We start from the raw sequence: 19876 nt of genomic DNA, 5'->3' as shown, positions 1-19876 counted from the left end.
AATGGCTATGGAAGCTAGTCACTGTGTGCTTGTGCAAAGATTCAAGGAGACACAGGCACCGGGTGCCAGGGGTCTGCTCAACCCCCTGCTCTGCCCCAGGTCCCGCCCCCCACTCCTTGGGGGAAGGGGTGGAGTGGGGGCGGGGCTTGGGACAGAGCTGCAGGTTGAGCATGCCCCCGGCACATTGGAAAGTTGGCGCCTATGCAAGGAGACACATATTAACTTCTGAAGAGCCACATGTGGCTCCGGAGCGGCCAGTTGGCCACCCCTGATTTAAGCACTTAATGTGGGATCCACAAAAGATACTTAAGTGTCTAAATCCCAGACTCAGGCACTTAAATCCCAGATTTGGCTCCACTGTGATTCACAAAACTCCTGCCAAACCCTATAAGTGCCTAAACTGAGTATCTAAGTATCAGTATCTAAGTTTCCAGAGTACAAGTTCTTTCAGTGTGTAGGTTTTTGCCTTTGAGCACGAGCACGCTGCCTTCCTCTATGTCTAGGTGCCTATTTCCTACCTAAGCGGCAGAGCAATCCACAAACCAGGGGGAAGACAAGCATTTGGCTACCTAAATTGTGTGCAGAGTCCAATCCAGTAAGTGGCCTCTGAGTATGCCTACTATATAGACTCCCATTCAAATTGAGGAGGATCAAGAGGTGGTACTTACCTTATAACTTTTAGCTCAATGATTAAAGCACTCGCCTGGGATGTGGAAGACACAAGTTCAATTCTCCCCTCTTTGGCAGAAGGAGAGAAAGAGTTTGAACGACGCCCCTCAGGAGAGAGCTCTAGCCACCGAGTGGAGGGATATAGTGTGATGTGGGGCTCCCTTAATCTCTCCCTTTGCAGTGGTTCCACTATGGATAAATAATGAAAGAGTGATTGGAGCCTTGGGACTGGACGGTGTGTCTCCAGCCTCCCAGGTGGGTGTCTTAACCACTGGACTACAGAGTCATTCCTCCCTCTTTCTCTGGCCCACATTTTAGGATTCACAAATATTTTCCTGAGTACAGGCAGTTGTCCAATATTCACATACAGGCCTAGACGGTGGCTTTTCCACAAGCTCTGAGTGAGGATTTGTCTACACTAGAGTGTGAAGTGCTTTTTTAACTTGAGTTAACTGTTGTCCCAGGGCACAAACATTTGTGATTTACCCTAGGACTTGGCCTCCGGTAAACCGCAAATGTCTAGACTAGCACTTACAGGCATGTGAATTGACATAGTTGGCAATCAATTAACGTGAGTTAAAAAAGGACCCCAGACTCTAATCACATCAGTGAGGCATGTTATACGAACTCGCCTTCAGAGTAGGGCTTTTTCGCATGGGCGAAACCATAGAGTTGCACTGCCCCAGGAGAAGACCAGGGACCGGCATATGACTCAGAGTGTTCTCCTTACTGCCTATCCCTGGCACAGATTATTTCCTCCTCCATGTTGGTTCAGCTGAGTTTGCTGGCACATTTGGGGGGAAAAGCTCAGGAGGGCGAGCAGCAGCCCATGGAGATCTCTCCCCCAGTTATGCAGTGTCCCATGTTATTGAGGGCGCCTTGGGAGGGCACATAAAGCAGCTCTCGTCTGGCCCATAGATACATATTTCTGCAAATAGCAGCAGTTATCAAATGTGAATAATTTCTTTGAATATATTCACTAATCTGCTTTGTTCTCTTCTGTTAAGGTTTTTTATGCCACACTCCACACCATGATATCTGAGTGCCCCTCAGCCTGCCCTTTCATTATTCAGCTAGCACCAGTAAAGACATAAGTAGGAAATAACTTTGAAATTACAGATGAGGGCAGATGGGCCTCTTGTAGATATAATCTTAAATTACAATTTAAAAGACATATGGACCTCTTGTAGATATAAATCTTTTTCTCTTGAAATAAAGATGTAATGTTAAAAGAGAAAAGGTCCTGACAAGAGTTAATTCTACCACCTTTTCCCCTCCTCTTGTGCTGGCACTAACCATAATAGCATTTCCATTATGTGCAGTTTCTGGTATATTGCTATCAAAGCACACAGAAATTTTCCATTGAGTGGAAAATTGGCACGGCTTTCTTGTTTACAACTGCAAAGGTAATAATTTTGATAAAGTACTCTTCTATAATTATACTTCTGTTCACTGAACTGGGGGGAAAATACTTACTATTCAGTTAACCTGGCCAATTCACCTTTGTGTAAATTTTATCCTTAAAACCAGTGCTAATTTTGTTTTTCATAAGCATCTCCATCCAGACAGGGCTGTCTCATAGTTTTTTGACTTCCTTGCATCAGCAAATGGGGGGAGAGGGTAGGGGAGTGAAAGAGCTCTCGCACTGCAAACTCAGTTTAAGGCTTTTCACTTCATGCTCTCAGTAGGTTCAACTTTGGTGGGCTAGTGAGATACATTGCCTTTATTTCTGTGCAACATGTTAGAGGCAGAGTGTGAAACTATGGGATGGAAGGTAATCAGACAGTTATGTTCTCAAAAGGTTCCCATAGGAGTCCTTTCTGGCACCATGTGGTGTGTATTCTGTTCACCAATAGCCTCTGAAAGGATTGTGTGAGTTTTGAGGCTGGAGAATAAACAGACACTGCTCTGTTGTTATTCGTGATCATGTGATAATTGTTGTAAAGATTCACACCCAGAGCAATTTAGTTCAACATTGGTTAAAAAATTAAACTTTGAATACAGCTGAGAAGCAAATGTATGCTCTCTAGAAGCACCTGGAACACCCCAGAATAATTAGCTACAACTATGGGAATAATATTTTGCACGTGTATAGTGCTTTCCATCTAAGGACCTTAAAGTGCTTTACAAACATTAATTAAGTCTCACAATACCCTTATGAGGTAGATATTATTATAATATCCATTTTCCAAGTTGGTAAACTGAGGCACAACGATTAAGGCTCACATTTTCAGAAGTGCCCACTGATTCTGGGTAACTCAAATTTTGGATCCCCAAATTGAGACATTTGGGATTTTCAACCCGAGGCATTCAAAAATCCTAAATCACATCCCCAAATTACCATCAGATTTAAATAATAACAAATGTTAGGTTATTTTTATTTGCTTTCTAGTATTGGAAGGTTTAAGGTTCACATTTTAAAACTTTTCTCCACAGCCTTGAGTGCTTGATTTCTTTAATGAAACTTGATTTCTTTAATGAAAATTGACATTGTTGCGTAATAGCCTGATTCTAGCTGTTGGGGATTAAAAAAAAGCCCCCCCACAGTATTGCAAGACACAATAAAATGGAGAGTGTTGTTAACACTGAACACCTACAATTCCAGTTGAAGCCACTGAGTGCTGTGAATGTCCAGTTCTTTTGAAAATTAGGCTTAAGTATCCCAGGTTATTTATCCAAGATTAGTGCTCGGCATCACATGGAGCAAATCAGTGAAATAAGAACAGATCACACCTCTGGCTGTCAGGTGAATCTAAATGTACAGCATCATGCTGGTCACTTCCCTTATGGATACTTCTTCCAGGAGTATTCCTGTGGATGAGGTGCCCATGGACTGCAGAATTGAGGAAAAGAATAGGGAGAATGCAACCACTTCCATTATCATTCTTCCCCCTGCCCTTCCCACCAAGAGTGCCCCTTCATGGAGTGGAACCTCTCCACATCCCTCTGGTTTAGAAAGAGTTCCAGTGTCAGCAGCTGTCAAGGGAAGCCCTTTCAGCTTGGGCCCAGGTCCAAAAAGGGACTTAGCCTTTGCGACTTAGGCACCTAGGAAATCACAGGAACACAGATCTACGAAGCCTGAGCTTGGCACCGAGGCTCTCCCTACAATGCATGGGGAGAGATAGGTACATTAGAATGGGTTCCATGAAAGCCGGCATGCAAGGTGGGGAACTGCCTAAGCTAGCCAATGGGAGATGTCAACAGGAGGGGTGTGTACTAAGCCCCACCCCTCTCACAGAGATAGACGCCTCTCTCTGCTAGTGATACATGAACGGGAACCCCTCTCCTGGAGTCAGATGATTTAGGCGCCTCCATCATTTCTAGTAAGAAAGAGTTAGGGGCCTACCTTACTCCATATAAAATGGTGATCTTATAACTTCTAACCCAACGGTTAGAGCACTCACCTGAGAAGTGGGAGACTCAGATTCAATTCCCCCCAATCCCTGAGTGGGAGAGAAGATTTCAGTAGGGGTCTTTGACCTCTCAGTGACGTGGGGCTTCCTCTGTCTCTCCTGGTGAAGCTGTTCCACTGTGTATAAATAATGAAAGAATGATTGGAGAAGGGGTCCTGGGTCTCCTACCTCCCAGGTGGGTGCCCAAACCACCTGGCTCTGTGTCATTCTCACTTTTTCTTTTTCTCTGGCCCAATGACTCTTTACAGATTTATACAAAGTGGAACAGCTTCCACAAGAGAATTTGAGAACCACATTAGAATAGCCCATCATAACTTACTCTCCGCAGAGGTGGGAAAATCCTGTTCAGATCTTCGCTCCCCCTCAGGCAGAGGGGGAATTAAACCTGCACTCCCCATGTTCCAGGTGAGTCCTCTGACTAATGGGAAGAAAGTTATAAGGTAGTTACCACTCCCTTTGAGTAGGAGTTTTGTGGATTGCAGTGGCACCTAAATCTGGGGGTTTAGGTGCCTCTGTATCTTTGTGGATCAGAGTCTTGGTCCTGTCCTGATAGGAGACTGATGGAGAACTGCAGAGACATAGGACCTTTACACTGACTGCCTGGACTCCCAGCAAATTCCCTCTGATCCACATTTTTCACACAGAACCTATGACTTAGGGTAGCCAAACCTGCTGAGGAGAAGGGCAGATCCCCCTCTTTCCCCTGATAGAATGATCTCAGAGAGAACTATCAAGAAAACCAATATTAATATAAAGTAAATGAGATGCAATTAGTGCACTGGAATAATTAGTTGATTATGCAGTTCTTGAGGGCTACTATGGCCATTCACCATGCATACTGAATTTACCCAAGAAGAACTTAGATGCTCTGGTGATGGCCACCGTAGAAAACTCTAAAATAAATAAATAGAAAAAAAATCACAGCGTGCAAAAATGTGACAAGCTAATCTACTTGTGTGTAGTTAAATGTTAATGCATACGTAACAGTATTGTGAAAGTTAAAATCAGGAATATAACTTATTGTTAGTACTGAGTCAGGTCTATCCATGCAATAGATGGCTAGACTTCATTTCCATTCTTTTTTATGTCACAGCTGAAATGAGTATGGTTGTCTCTACCTAGCCCCTGTTGTCTACATCCTGAAATTCTCACACTTTGGTACTATTAAGGAATCTCTGTTCAAGAGAGGTTTGGCATTGGAAAAACCATGATATTTCAAATCAGGAATTTGTAGAACTATGTGTATCATTGTATGGAATAGTATATTTCATCTTCATTTGCAGTATGGGACTGTGACGGGTTGGATCACAGAAACCTCCTGGGGGTTGTCAACTGATGTGCCAAGACTACTTCTGCCTCTGCTTTCCTACCCTGTCAGCTTAGGACTCCAGCACCCTGTCTTGCTGAGCCAGACACGCCAGTCTGCTCCAACGCAGACCGAGAGTCTGAACCACGTACCCCAAAGCTGCAGACTTAACTGAAAGGAAATTAAGAAGTGTTCCTGCCTTTAACATTCAGATGCCCAACTTCCAATGGGGTTCAAACCCTAAATAAATCTGTTTTACCCTACAGGGTAAACTCATAAATTGTTCCCCCTCTATAACACTGATAGAGAGATATGCACAGCCGTTTGCCCCCTCCCCCAAGTATTAATACATACTCTGAGTTAATGAATAAGTAAAAAGTGATTTTATTAAATACAGAAAGTAGGATTTAAGTGGTTCCAAGTAGTAACAGACAGAACAAAGTGAATTACCAAGCAAAACAAAACATGCGAGTCTAGGTCTAGTACAGTAATAAAACTGAATACAGATAAAAACCTCACCAGTTCCAGTAAGCTTCCTTTTACAGACTAGTCTCCTTCTAGTCTGGGTCCAACAATCACTCACACCCCCCGTAGTTACTGTCCTTTGTTCCAGTTTCTTTCAGGTATCTTTGGGGGTGGAGAGGCCCTTTAGCCAGCTGAAGACAAAATGGATGGGTCTCCCAGGGGTTTAAATAGACTTTCTCTTGTGGGTGGAGACCCCCTCCTCTCTCCTATGCAAAGTCCAGCTACAAAATGGAGTTTTGGGGTCACCTGGGCAAGTCACATGTCCATGAATGACTAAGTTCCTTACCAGCCAAGCCACATTCCTGGGAAAGCCCAGATGTGGATTGGCATTTCCAAGTTCATTGTTGGCTTAAGGGCTTCTTGATTGGGCACGTACTGAGAATAGTCTTTTCTCAGGAAGCTGACCAATTCCTTCACTAAAACCTACTCAGAATCAAACAAGTATGCAGCCAATATTCATAACTTCGAATACAAAAATGATACATACATACAAATAGGATTAATAGATTCAATAGATCTTAACCTTTACAGAGATATGTTACATGGCATATGTAGCATAAAACACATTCTAGTTATGTCATATGTACGTTCATAAGTATATTTCCATAAAGCCTTATGGGGGGCACCGTCACAGGGACTGAATCAGGTATAAGCCCTGATTTTCTCTCTTAGGGCATGGCTACACTGGAGACTTCAAAGCGCCGTTGCGGGAGCGCTCCCATGGCAGCGCTTTGAAGTGCAAGTGTAGTCATGTGCGAGCGCTGGGAGAGAGTTCTACCAGCGGTCCTAGTAATCCACCTCCACGAGGGGATTAGCTCCGAGCACTGGGAGTGCGGCTCCCAGTGCTCGGAACCTGTCTACACTAGCACTTTAAAGCGCTCAGACTTGCTGCGCTCAGGGGGTTGATTTTTCACACCCCTGAGCCAGCAAGTTAGAGCACTATAAAATGCAAGTGTAGACAAGCCCTTACTCTGGGGTAAGTCCCTTGACATCATTGGAGCTATTCTTGATTTACATTGATGTAAGATAAGAATCAGGCCTAATTAATGTAAAACCTATACATTCAACAAATCCACCGAAAAACTTAAGAAACAAATAGCAGTTCACATATGTCTATTTCGCAACTAAATCAGAACTGATTTGACTACTAGGAGTTATAAAATTATAATATATCACACATATATAATATCTTTCATCTGAGGACCTCAATGCTTTACAACCACCAATTTGCCCCACAACAGCCTTATGAAGTAAGTATTATTATAACCATATAATAAGATAGGAACACTAAGCTTAAATGGCTTAACCAAGGCTAGGAATCCAGTGACAGAGCCAGAAAACCCGCACACAGCAGTCCTGATTCCTTGGTCTCTTCTCCAACCACTAGGTAATACCTGCCTGAAAGAAAGAGCACGTAAAAGATGGGTGTGGGTAGTGGAGCAGCGCTGACATTAGATATGCTCTAACATTTGCTGTAGTAGAGCAGCTCGATTTGCATCAGCTCTTTTGAAAGAGATCAGTGTAAAACTCTAAAAATCAATTCTGTAACCATATTGTACAACCTGATTGTTTTAGTCGGCTCTTTTGTGTGACAGCTACAATTAAATTTATATTAATGTACTTAAAATAATAATTGATGGACTCTACTGGTTATCAGTTTCACTTATAAAGCTATTAACTTTTAAAATAAAAGAAATCTTACTTAATTTCATTTAATGACTTACATTAAATCTTTTCATATTTTTACACAGGAGGCAGATTCCTAGCATCAGCCTTTACAATCAGTATTTCCACTATCTTTTCAATAATATTTATATTTGACCCAATGATTTTATAGAACTCTTGTTACTTTGATTTTCTATTATAGATAGTAGTTTAGCGATTTGAATGATAATTGGTAGAGTTACAGGACAATCTCAATTTCAATCATACATTATTTCTTGACTATTTTTTTCTTTCAGTTAATTCCACTGTTAATTAGTTACAGCTGTAATTGATTGTACGGATGCACTATTTAATTAATTCCACAGTGGTGACCGTTATTTTTTGAGTGACAGCAAAATACCATAGTGCACAATATTTTGCAGTAATTATGTGCTGGCTCCATCACACTGTACACCTGATTGGATGTCTTTACATTTTATTTTTAAATGAAGTTAATTTACGCTGAATGGTTTGCCTATGTAACAAAACTTGTTTAAAAAGAATCCCAAAGGAGAGTTTTTCATACATTACTTTATAAAGTATGTCCCTTTACCCAACGCTACCAAAAAAAAAAGTTTAATGTACAAAAAGTGGAGTTTTGTTTTTGTGACAGAGTGCTGGGATTCTGCAAGTGCACGAGCAGGGTGGTCACTGTTTAACTAGTTAGACCACAGGGAGGGCCTGGTTAAGGAGAGGAGTCCCTGATTACCAGATCAAATTGGGGCTGGGAAGCTAATGAGCTAATTGCTCCCTTAACAAGGAGACTGGAAAAAACAGCACAGGGAGGAAGCAGGGCCCAAAGAAAGGAAGGAGAGCAGGGCCTGACATAGGGTTGCCTGCCAACTGTCTAATCGCACAAACCCAAACATCCTTGCCCTACCCCTTCCTCCAGTCCATGCCCCTGCCCCACCCCTTCTCCGAGGCCCTGCCCCCACTCACTCCAGCCCTTCTACCTCAGTCGCTTGTTCTTCCTCACTCACTTTCACCAGGGGCAGGGTGTTGGGGTGTGGGCTCTTGGCTGGGGGGTGGGGCCGAGGAGTTTGGCGTGTGGGAGGGAGCTCTGGGCTGAGCTTGGGGCAGCGGGTTCATGTGCAGGAGGGGGTGTGGGCTCCAGGAAGGAGTTTAGTGCGGGAGGGGTTCTGACCTGGGGCAGGGGGCTCAGGGTGTTGGCTCTGGGAGGGAGTTGGGTTGTGGGAGGGGGCTCAGGGCCAGAGCAGGGGGTTGGGGTGTGGCATGGGGGGCAGGCTCTGGGGGGGAGTTTGGGTGCGGGAGGGGGCTGGGGTAGGGAGTTGGGTGCGGGAGGGGGTTCAGAGTGCGGGCTCCAACCATGTGGCGCTTACCTCAGGCAGCTCCTGGAAGCGGCGGTATGTCTGGCAGTGGCTCACGGCAGCCAGGAGGCTCTGCATGCTGCCCTTGTCTGCAAGCACTGACCCCGCAGCTCCCATTGGCCGCGGTTCCCTGTTCCCGGCCAATGGGAGCTGTGGAGTCGACGCTTGGAGTGGGTGCAGCGCGCACAGACTCCCTGGCAACATCTCCTCCTAGGAGCCACTGCTGGATATGTCGCTGCTTCCGGGAGCAGCATGGAGCCAGAGCAGGTAGGGAACCTGCCTTAGCTCCACTCTGCCACAGGACTTTTAGCAGCTTAAAATCTCCTGGATTGGCTTCAGTAGCCTCCAGGAGATCGAGCCTGATTCTGGGAGACTCCCAACCAAATTGGGAGGGTTAGCAACCCTAGTGACAAAAAGAGAGGAGACGTGTTTAACCACCCCACCCTTTTAGAAGAAGGTCTAGTGAAGCTAGATAACTTGTGAATACTGTGACTTCACTACTCTGTAGAGGTGGTGAAGTGAAACACTATAAATAAACTGCCCAGTGGTATCTACAAAAGGGAAGGTCTCTGAGCAGTCTGTGTGGAGCTAAGAGGACAGGAGTGGTGACACCCCATCACAAAATTGTGTAAGGTTAAAAAAATTAAAAACTGTGTGGCCTAGTGAAATTTCTTGAAATTGGATTCTTTATCATGAGTACATGGCAGGTTTGATTCTGATAATTTCCCTATAGCATTGTTTGCCAGATGAAGAAAGGTAGGAAAAAAACCTGACTTCTTTGATTCCTCCTCCTGTTTAGATTTTGAACATAGCTGCCTTTCATTATTTTTTTTTAAAAAATGTTCCCCCTTGAAATGTGAAATACAGGCTATGTTTTCATAGTCTGTCCCCTGTGCTGGACAAAACAGATGTGGATGTGATCCATGTAGGATGCAGATTGAAGTATAGGAGTATATGTTCCCCTCTAAATCTGTGTATTTCCCATTAATATTGACTAGAGTTACTCAGGCTGAAGTCCACCCCAAATGCACAAAGTTGATTATTGGTGTCTTTTTAAAATATAGTTCATGCAAAACAGTTGGGGAGATGAAATCCAACCCTAGGTCATTGTGCAGGGCTGCTGTGTAGCCCTCTGTCGCCACACTGAGCTGCTACGCAAACATATAGACTGGAATAGTGGCGCTTCTATGCCATTTGCACGGGATCCTGTGGCCATTGGATCCATGTCAATGTGGATCTGTGGTTCCTCTCCAGTCCCACTCTCATTATGGCTTTCTACACCAACCTGTCACAGGCCAGAGCAGAAATCCTTTCAGTGGCACGCAGGGGCTGGATAGGTGCCCTTGTGCAGCTGCTCTGCCAGTAAGTCCCCCATAAAGCCTGTATCATGGCTTAAGAAGAGATACAGCTTTATTCCTGAGTGAAATGTAGCTGGCCCCTTATTTTCATGAGCATATGTGATCTGTAACTCAGCTGAGGGCACTAACTCTATGTAGTCAAACAAAATGTTATTGACCTCTTTAAATTACTTTACGAGACCTGTTGTATTCTGCTGTCATGGGTAAAGATCTCATAGAACTGTTTTTCTCCTAGTAGGGATGTTAGCTTGGAGTCCTGAGCAAATTCCAATTTTGCCTACCTAGCTTGGAAAAGATCCTGATCTCAGAGGTGCATCTTATCCATCAGAAAGTATAAATAACTTAAGACCTAAGAAATATTAATGTATAATCTCTTTGTGGCAAGGCCCATATATATGCTGTGTTTTGTGAGGAACAGAGAGATCAATAAAGAACAATCAGTAACATTACATATTCTGCCTACCTACATTTCCTTTTGCAGTTTCAGTTAGATTCTATGTTCTTCGCTTCTTGTACTAAACTCTTGTGTAGTGTTGCTGTGTGCTAGACAATTATAGTGTTCCATCTAGGAGGTGGCTGCACTTCTGTGTTGGGAACTGTGATTCCTGAATCTTTATAATTAACCCACTGATACTCAGGCAGAGCCTCAAGAGCCATAGGTGACTTTTTAATGTGTCTCCTGTAGCTTAGTGCAGCACATGATATTAAAACAGTGTGATTTAATTATTAATCAATTTAAATTAATAACCAGTCAGGATGCTTTTACTATGTTATTTACTAATTGTAGTTGATAAAATAATACTTGGTCAGTCATTTTGCTGTGAGAATTATATATAAAAATAGTAAATGAAACAATGAATTCACATTACTGTGGCTCTTTTGGGTAATGTTGATCACTAATTTGGCTCCTGAACCACTGAGCTCTGAGTATCACTGAGTTAACCAGAAGGATCCTAATGTGCTTGGCAGAAAGGTGCTGTAAGTGTAAGATCATACTATATTATTATACCAGTCTGAGTCATGTCATTTAGCAATAGTATCTTGAATTCCAAAACAATGGGAAAGATTAGTTATGAGCTTTGAACAAGGTTCAAAAGGCATACTTCGTGGGGCTGTCACCTTCAGATAAATGAATGAGTCAAGGGCCTTGACATTTCTAAAGCCCAAAAGACAAGGATGTTTTACTTACAGAAACACATTGAATTTTAGCACCTGTCTGAAAAAGATAGTGATATAAATTATCATAATAAAATATCATCTGCTGATAGATGTAACTCACAGAATTTTGGCATCTTTGGGTTGTTTGGTAAACTGAATATAAAAATTTGGAAATATTTCCAGCTCCATGGTTTTTGTAAATGTCACTGAAGACACAACAGTCATGCGGCAAGTGAGAAAATCAGCTCTGTTACTGTCAGGCTGAATTAGAATCATTGTACAAGTATACTTAAGTGACTCAGCAGTAACTAATTGAGTATTGATATGTTCTATCCATGTAGTGCCCACTTAATTCCCTGTAGTGTTAGTGGGAGTTAAGCATATGTATTAAGCAGGAATTATGTACCACTGCAACTAATTTTTGCACATGTATAAGGTATTTCATCTAAGGTCCAGATTTTTCTTTGGAGAAAAAAGAAAATGCTTTCAAAGTTTTAGTTCATTTCTTTGACAATTATGATTTCTGAAAATGAGTTTCTTTTTTCGATTCGGCAAATTAAAATTTACTCCTTTGAAATGTATTCAAAGTGTCTGGTGTTTCTTTGTGTCCCTCTCTCAGGTCAATGAAATTGTACTGTAACAGTTTAAAGGTGGATCAGTGTATAACATTGGCTCGTATAAGGGGCAGTTCTGAAGGACAGGAATAGTGAATTGTTTAGGAGGCTGCCATTATTTGAAACCTATATATGATTTTTTTTTTTTTTGGTCAGTGATGCCAATAGACTAAAAACCAGACAGAATATTTTTGTTGTCCATCTGTGAATTGCACCAGCATGCTTTTCAAAATTGAAAAGAAAGTTTGGGATCTGGTAAAATGACTTCTTCCTGAATTCCACAGCAAAACCTCCTATTGGCCTATGGGGAGCATGCACTAGGTCATTTTCCAGATGGGATGGTGTAAGTGACTCAACAAAGGTAAAACTGGAAAAGATCCTGATCTCTGAGGTGGTAGCCATGTCTTATCCATTATCAAATATGAATAAATTAATATATCTTAGATGTTGAATTAGAATCTCTACATGGCAGGGACCACATCTATGCTGTTTTCTGTGAAACAACTAGCACAGAACAATAAAGAGCAATAAGTAACATTATCTATGAAATAGAAAGCAATTAAAAGAAAGAAACATCTATAAAGGAGGGAGAAAAAAGAAGTGAAAGGAGAAAAATATGACAAAAATTAAAAATAACTGTATTGTGTAACTCACAAATTTCAAAATGGGTTTACTGTTTTCATGTAGTCCAGGAAGATGTCCATATATTTTTGCAACCTCAGCCTCTTTGGAAGGAGCCATGTTCAGTAGTTCATTCTTTTAACAAAGTTGAAGATAGAGCTTTCTAATGCCTACTGGGTTTTCTCTTTTATTGTTACTATACAGTTATAACCAGACGCTACGGGTAATATTTATACTTTTCTCTTTTGTATATATTATTTCATAATGATTACACCATTCTTATACATGTGCAAAGATTTTTATTTGCATTTTTACTTTTTTGTACACAATAATGTGTGTTCACTATGGTGAGAATTATTTTTACTCTTAAGCAGGGTTTCTCAAACTTTCTGAGCTGTTGACTGCCTTCTACACAAAATTCTAATTTTAACAGTGAGCAGGCAAAACTTTTAACAATAGCCATTTCAGAAATAACAGCTAATTATAATGTTTCAGAAAGTGAACTTCAGTTTTCAAGAAGATGAAACATTTTAAATACAATTAAACAGGGTGGTTTAGCCTGTCTTGCTAATGAAACATGGACCACAGAATTGGAGATATTTTCAGTAGACAGGCAATTGAAATACTTCATTGTTATTGCTCCCATCAAAAGAGAAACTTGATTTGTAGAGATATCAGGATGAAATGGGATGAGAACTTTCAAACTTCTGCAACTACAGCTGGGTACCTCTCCTTCAGAGACAGCCAAAGAAAATCATTTTACATTTATTGATTTATTTTTAAACTAAATTTTACATTTTTACTTATTCCACACCTCTTCTATGACCCTTTTGTTGGTCATAATAACCCACAGTTTGGAAAACCTACTTTAAAGAATCATTTCTTAATAGAATTAAATATATTAAAGAATTGTGAGCTTCAGAATCCTTAATTTTGTCTTTTGCATTAGGACAATATATTAATTTCAATCCCTCCTTAAAACACTTTTCTTCTACAAATCATATGAACATTAATTCACCAAAATTAAATGTGCTTTTTAAAACTGTATTTTTAAATAAAGATATCTATTTCACTTTGAACCATCATTTGGTGTACTGTATATCTGAACTGTATAGTCTGTTTAATTTAGATTGTAAATTCCTTGGTGCAGGTATTGTATTCCACTGTACAGCACCTAACACTGCAGCACTCAAAAATAATAATGTGAAGGATTGGGTGCGGTGGGAAGGGTCAAAATTGAGTTTATAATTGGCAGCTTAGCTTCAACCTTAACTACAGCAGAAATTATCCATCTCTCCGTAATTAGACCTGGAGTATATTTTGTACTGATAAAACAAAAGCCCTTGCACAACGAATTCCATTGCAATAGTAAGGGTGTGCAAGATAAGTCCCTAAGAAGGAATGCTGTCCAAGGTCGTCATTGTCTAAAGGGTAAATACTCATTATTCTTTTCCATTTCCTGGAACCTTAAGCACTGTCTCAGGCTAGGGAGCTGCACAAGGACTGATACTTAGAAGGCAGGCAGCTGGGCTATCAAATTCCAATGTAAGGGTGGAGAGTCCAGTCAGGTAAGAAAAGGTCTTTTTGCTGCTTCCTGGTTCGTGTAGACAGAGCTATAGTTGAAAGTAACAAGGAACCAAATACCTCTTCCAGTTGACTTCTATGGAGTCACCTCAGGGAGGAATTAGATCTAAAGTATTCAGAAAGTTAATTAAAAGTAAAAATGAGTAGGATAAGGGAAGAAACTAACAGATGTAAAATGGAATTATCCACATATTTTAGGAATAATTATAAGACACCTAGTTTAAAGAGAAAAAGGATTTAGTTTAGTGAAGCAGAAAGATCCCAGGAAAAGTAATAATTTTGGAAAATTGGCCTGTTTCAAAAGCTGAAAGCCCCTATATGGTGGATAAGTACTAAGTTTCCTCTACTGTTTTTTCCTGATTAGGGAAGAATCCGTGGAGATTTTTCATTATCCCATGAATTAGTTTGGAGCTGCTTGTGACAGGTTTATGTATTATTGTCTCAAGAGCCAAGAAAAATGAACTGGTGAGAGATAGACTGAGCCAGTGTTGGTAAGTGCAAGCCCTCTTTTCTCATAGCAAAATGTAAATTTAGTTAAAATTGTGTACTTATTAAGTTATTGTAGCATTCATAGGAGTACTATTGCATAGTTGCAAAATGACTTTTATTATAACTTGGTTTTTACTTGCTAAGCACCCAGCCCTGCAAGTTACTCCACAAAGCCAGACCCTTTCACTGCGTAGATCCCCAATGACTTACAAAACAGGCAGAGGGGTCTGCCCCCACAGAAACAGCTCCAGGATCAGGTCCCAAATAATACCTTTTTAAAACAAATCTTCTAGGCTGAAATTTCCTCTTCTGCCCAAATATGGTGGGGTTTTTTTTTTTCCATTTTATTTTATTTTTAGTTTGTGGAAAATTCCTTTAGCCATTTCTGAGTTATCAAAGCTTAAAAAAAATTATCCTGATACATTTGTTTACAAAAATGTGCCATTGCATATGTATGCAAAATACCCACGTGCTACTTGTTATGAATGCATCCGTACCTTAATACAGGTTGTAATGCAGAAAATGACAGAACTTTTCTTTTAAACTTCCAGCTTATGTGTAAGTAGTCATTACTGAGGAATGCAGGTTTGGCTAAGTTTACAAACTTTCATTTTAAAATTAATAGTAGCATCTATCACTTACATAGTTCTCTACTTCTTACTGCATAAATATTAACTAACTAGTCACCACAGTCCCCTAATGAATAAGGTTGTATCATAACCATTTTTCAGATGACAACGTTGAGACACAAAAAGATTGTGTCTTGCTCGTAGCTAGGGCCCTACCAAATTCACAGTCCATTTTGGTCAATTTCATAGCCAGGGTTTTAAAATTAGTCAATTTCACATTTTCAGATGTTTTTATCTGAAATTTCACAGTGTTTTAACTGTGGGGGTCCCAATCCAAAAGGCAGTCAGGATGGGGGTGTGTGTCACAGGATGGGGAGGTTGAGCCATGGCCTCCCGCACTGATGGGGTGGGAGCTTATAGCTGGAGCCATGCCATCCCCGTGCCGGGGGGCTAATAGCTGAAGCTGTGGCCTCCCCAGGCTGGGGGCTGACAACTGGAGCCAGGGGAGATCCCGGAGGTCGGTCTGATCCGCCCCAGGAGTGGCCCCTGCAGGGGAAGAGGAAGTCTTGTCCCTCCCCATCCCTGGCTGGGACTAGCAGCCCTACACAAGGTAGGAGCCCCCAGCTGGACGCCAGATTTCATGGGGGGGATTAGATTTCACGGTCCATGATGTGTTTTTCAGGGCTATGAATTTGGTAAAGCCCTACCCATAGCCCAGGAGCGATCAGTGCCTAAGATTAGAACTCAGGGGTTCCCAGCTTCTAATCCTGTATAATCATTGTATAGATGCAGTGTTGCCACCTCTTGTGATTTTGTCATGAGTCTCATGATAATTATTGTTTTTCTTAAAGCCCCAGCTCTTGGAGTCAAGTGGATATATGATGAATTGAGCCTTCATTCTTAAAGAAAAAGTAAGTTTCTAGCCCTTGTGGCTGTGGAGATAGCTTCAAAATGTGACCCCCAGTGCACTCTAAAGGCTCAAAAAGCAGAAGGCAAATATAAAGAACACCAAATCTATTGTTTTTACATAATCTCATGATTTTAAAGCCAATCTCATTATTTTTTAACATTTGGGGTTGGCAATACTGTGAGTCCTGCCAACCCTTTGGGCACCACCACCAGGAAGTGGTGCCTACCTAACCAGATAAGGCCAAAAAATTCTTGGGTACTAGGACTTAGGCATAGTTTGAGGAGGTTAAAGAAAGGTACAGTTCCTTTATTTCCCTCCCATCTCTTGCTGGCTAACCTCTAAAACTAACACTGGAATATTTCTGTCTCCCTCCCACCCCACAACGCACAGCTCTAAGGCAGAGAAAAGGAGCTGAATTAACAGTGTGTGTGCAGCCAGAGCAGTGCTGCCCTGGAACCTGAGTGCAATTTAATGGGGAGAAGGCACATTCGTACCTTTCAACTTCCCAATGTCCAAACACCGTGGGATTCCTTCCTTTAGTGTAAATAACCTTGCTATAACTTCAGTCTCAGAATTCTTTAATTTCGATTCAAATAATTTTTAGCAGTAAAATTGAGGGGACACCAAATGTGTGTGCAATGTAAATAACTTTTGGACAAAAATGAGTGATGTTCATTGAAAATGAGGCGATCTGAGGAGAGAATGAGGGGAGAACACAACAGCACCAGTCCCTCTTACCTACCCCACAAGTCCCCTACCCAGCCGCATTAGTCGCCTCAACCCACAGCACCCAGACATTATCAACCCCCGCCCATCTTCCAGTAGAGCCAGCCTCCCCTACAAGTCTCCAACCAGCAGCTCCTACCCCATTATCACCTACCCCCACAAAATAGCCCCTTGTTATTTCCGCATAGGGCAGGTCATTGATAATTTGCTGGTATTTTGAGAACTGCAGACCCCAAAAGATTGAAGACCACTGTATTAGACCATGCTGCCTCTCATCTGTAACAATGAGTTCAGTTCTGCCCCCTCTGGTGTTAGTAGCAAAACACCCATTGACTTCTATTGAAGGAGGATTCGCCCATAGTTACTAACATTAAAAAATGCTGAACTGAGCACGGGCAGTAGATATTTTTATGATATGTTGCAGCATGCATTTAAGATTTGGCCTAAATTTTCAATTATTTTAAACATTTATAAAATATAAGACCAACAGACCTTTTTTTCCATTTAAAAGTGTCTATAACATGGTTTGTTTAAAAACATTCTCCAAACAAACATATCTGAAACCCCACCATTGATTTACTAAGAACATTAAAGTGAAAATGACTTTAAAGCAAAATGAAACTGATATGGTAGTTTTCAGAGTAACACCCGTGTTAGTCTGTATTCGCAAAAAGAAAAGGAGTACCAATTTATTTGAGCATGAGCTTTCGTGAGCTACAGCTCACTTAATCGGATGCATACATATGTCTTCTGCAGTTTCCACAGTATGCATCCAATGAAGTGAACTGTAGCTCACGAAAGCTCATGCTCAAATAAATTGGTTAGTCTCTAAGGTGCCACAAGTACTCCTTTTCTTGATATGGTAGTGTTAATGATGTGGGCAAAGATTTGTTTTATTACAATATATATATATATAATTGTTAGTGTCAAACAATTAGGAGCTAAATCCTGCCAATGCCTTTACTACTGACTTCAATGGGGCTGAGTTAGAGCATGTCACTGAACCTACAGTTAGTGCATGCATTGACAGAGTGGTTGCTTGACTCATTTAAGGTGTATCTCGCGTGAGCATTTCTACCTGGCACACTTTACTGGGGTAGAGATGCAGACATAACAGGACTGGTGTGTTGCATACTTTTGCAGTGGTATGTCTTTGGTGGAAAATGTCTCAGTGATTTCATAAATTTTCCTGTCTTGCACACAGTTTTTTGTTTTGGAGCGGAGAAGAGCAGAGGAGAACCTAGGAAAATTAAATACAAAAATCTGTTAACAAAATATAAAAGTTGAATGTTTACAATGGGAAAAAAGCCAGGGAATGCAAAATTCAGGATTCTCATGGGAAGCAGCAACACTAATTTTCTCATACTACACATGCTTTAAAGTATTATTACTTTACTGTACCATCCCAACATAATCCAAAAAACTAGATGTGTAATATGGCTACATTAAAGTTATGAGGATTTAATTTAGGCATTTCCTATTTTTGTGCTCTTAAAGTCACAACTGTGCAATTGCAGTAACCATATTTTGCATTTAATTTTTTGCACACAGGCAGCAGAGCACTGCCATTATCTTTTTAGTAGGGAGCTCTCTGAGCTGGTGTATTCCCTCCGCTCCAGTCCTGCCTCCAGGAGGCAGAGCTTCTGCAAGCGACCTCACAGACTTGGCCAATCCGCTCGATTAGACGCTGTGATGCTATTCCTGAAAGTTCCCTTCCCTAGGGTGGCACTTCGGGGAATAAGATTGAATGCTTTCTATTTTTAGTGGGCAGGCCAAGCGCTTTGTCCCCAGCCCTGCCAGCTAACCCCAATTCAACTCCTCGGGAAGGAGAGGGAAACATTTGCAGCTCAGCAGGAGAAATGACTGAAATCCTGTCGAGTGAATCCCTGACAAAGGATGTGTTAGGCGGAGTGTCCCTTGCGAAGGACGCCCTCGGCACACATCGCGCTGCAAACTCTGTGGCGCGGCTAGAGTCAAAAAGAGGGTGTGTGTGGGGGGGGGAACGGCTTTGTGCGGCTCCATCTTTTCTCTCTCTCTCTCTCTCTCCAGGTCAGTTTTGCTCAGTTTACAGTCAGAGCGACCTGCTTTGGCTCCCCTCCGCCCGGCATACGCAGCCTGGGCTCGGCCCACGCGCCCCGGGCCGCGCAGCCCCGGCTCCTCCTGAGCCCGCCCCGGCTCACAGCGCCCAGGTGCGCGCCGGCGGGCCCGGGCCCAGCCGTGGGCCCGATCCTGGCCGTCCTGCAGCCTGAGCGACTCCGCCCTTAGCAGCGGGCCTGGACACCCCCCTCCCCCCATAAAAACTTCAAGTGTTGGGGGGCGGAGGGAGGGAAGGAGCCGCCCCCCTGCAGCTGCCCGAGCCAGCCCAGCCCAGCTCGAGCAAGGGGGAGCCCAGGGGCCCGCCCCTCCCGGCCGATCCCGGCCGCGGCAGGAAGGGAAGGGAAGGGAAGGGGAGGGGTGTGTAGCGGGGGGAGGGGCTGTTGCTGCTGCCGCTGCCGCCGCCGGGCTGAGGAGAGGCAGCAGCGCCGGGGCCTTGGGCACGTCCGGCCGGCCCGGGGGAGGGGGTGAGGAAGAGGAAGGGGGGACTCGGCCCCTCACGAGGACGCAGCCGCCGGGGAGGGGGCAGAGCGCGCGCGGGGGAGCCAACCGCCGCCGCCGCCGAGACAAAGAGCGGAGCCCGCCTGGGAGACCCCCCCCCCCCCGCCGCTGCCGCTGCCGCTGCCGCTGCCATTACTGCTCCGCTCCCGCCCCTCGGCCGGAGAGCGCCGGGCCCCCGCCCCGCCGCGAGCCAGCGCTGCCCGGCCCGAGGTGAGAGCGGGGACGGCAGCCGCCGCAAACTTGTGGCGGCCGCTGCCGGGGAGTTGGGTGGCCCCGGGGGGCGCTGCCGGGCCTAGGGCCGCTCCCC

The 19876-nt window shown here is 43.0% G+C and overlaps 1 protein-coding gene and 1 long non-coding RNA gene across 5 annotated transcripts in view; both read left to right on the top strand.

The window, feature by feature from the left end:
* Positions 1-16229, top strand: part of LOC122462093 — a 33803-nt gene extending 17574 nt beyond the window's left edge. The window contains exons 2-3 of the long non-coding RNA XR_006284446.1: positions 14645-14771; positions 16190-16229. This is a non-coding gene — a long non-coding RNA (uncharacterized LOC122462093). The remainder of the gene's footprint in view (positions 1-14644; positions 14772-16189) is intronic.
* A 2424-nt stretch (positions 16230-18653) lies between these two features.
* The window catches only part of NCK2 (NCK adaptor protein 2), a 148555-nt gene continuing 147332 nt past the window's right edge, over positions 18654-19876 (top strand). For 3 of the 4 annotated variants that reach the window (XM_037897733.2, XM_037897744.2, XM_037897749.2), the window contains exon 1: positions 19485-19779. The gene's annotated coding sequence lies outside the window, so the exon portion shown is untranslated. Of the gene's footprint in view, positions 18853-19484; positions 19780-19876 lie in introns of those variants that run through there. The other variant, XM_043536436.1, reaches the window with a different exon arrangement.

Source organism: Chelonia mydas, chromosome 1, assembly GCF_015237465.2.
Source record: "Chelonia mydas isolate rCheMyd1 chromosome 1, rCheMyd1.pri.v2, whole genome shotgun sequence".
Lineage (NCBI taxonomy): Eukaryota > Metazoa > Chordata > Testudines > Cheloniidae > Chelonia > Chelonia mydas.
This window is presented reverse-complemented; position numbering and strand designations above follow the sequence as displayed.